This window comes from Helianthus annuus, chromosome 9 (genome assembly GCF_002127325.2).
Source record: "Helianthus annuus cultivar XRQ/B chromosome 9, HanXRQr2.0-SUNRISE, whole genome shotgun sequence".
Classification (NCBI taxonomy): Eukaryota; Viridiplantae; Streptophyta; class Magnoliopsida; order Asterales; family Asteraceae; genus Helianthus; species Helianthus annuus.
Genome location: NC_035441.2, coordinates 167,526,353 through 167,527,428, shown reverse-complemented (window position 1 = coordinate 167,527,428; position 1,076 = coordinate 167,526,353). Strand labels below are relative to the sequence as shown.

General features: G+C 44.8%; 1 non-coding gene across 1 annotated transcript; it reads left to right on the top strand.

The window, feature by feature from the left end:
* The first annotated feature begins 328 nt into the window (after positions 1 to 328).
* LOC118482314 lies at positions 329 to 435 on the top strand. Its single transcript, XR_004868357.1, has one exon. It is a non-coding gene; the product is annotated as a small nucleolar RNA R71 (small nucleolar RNA).
* The last annotated feature ends 641 nt before the right edge of the window (positions 436 to 1,076 follow it).

Sequence of the window (1,076 nt, the reverse complement as noted above, 5' to 3'; positions counted from 1 at the left end):
ACTCCAACTTTCATGTGGCCCACCACACCCTTCGCAAGCCATGACCGAGGCTGTTTTTGCCATTTCTAGCTTTTTGATTTTTGAAGAAAGGGCCTCGATTTGGGCTTGTAAAGAAGTGCTTTCATCAACCTTATGGGCGCCCAGGGCAATAGATTTATTGCCTCAGGGAGTGTGCCACTGAAAATTGGTTTGAGCAATTTCCTCAATTTGATTATATATTTCATTTGGGCGACGATTACCTAAAAGTCCCCCAGAGCTAGAGTCAAGTGTTTGTCTTGTGTGTGGCAACAACCCATTGTAGAAAGTGGATACTTGTTGCCACACCGCAAGACCGTGATGAGGACACTTTCTTAGTAGCTCCTTGAACCTTTCCCAAGTTTCATATAAGGATTCCCCATCCTCTTGTGAATATGTATTAATTTCAGTCATTAATTTAGCCGTTTTAGCAGGAGGGAAATACTTATATAGAAACTTTTGGGCTAGTTCATCCCAGGTGTTTACCGAACCAACTGGGAGGGCATTAAGTCAAGCCTTAGCTCGGTCTTTTAGTGAAAATGGAAACATTCGAAGGCGGATGGCGTCGTTTGATGCTCCATTGATTCGAAAGGTATCACATATTTCTAAGAAATTAGTAATATGTAAATGAGGATCCTCGTCCGCAAGCCCATGGAAGGTTGCGGAGTTTTGAAGCATTTGTATCAAATGTGGCCGAAGTTCGAAGTTGTTGGCTTCGACATCGGTGCATTGATAGCGGCTCCGAGATTACCTACGGTGGGTCGTAGGTAATCCATGAGGGTACGTTGGTCCGCCATTGGAAGTGGGTCCCCCGAAACTTTCTCTTGGTTTTTAGCTTTAAGTCTCTTTCGTAGAAAGCGTTCGGGTTCGTCTAGGGGTTCTTTTATGTCTCTACTGGAACTGGAGCTCATACACTACGTGGAAAATGCAAATGTGGCGCCTGAGTTTCAAGTCCTACAATAAAAACAAAGAAGAACGTTGGTCAGAAGCTTCACCACGGCCCCGTGCTTAGATGAACACGGCCCGTGGTCGGAGATACAGTGATTGTTTTCTGGATCCCT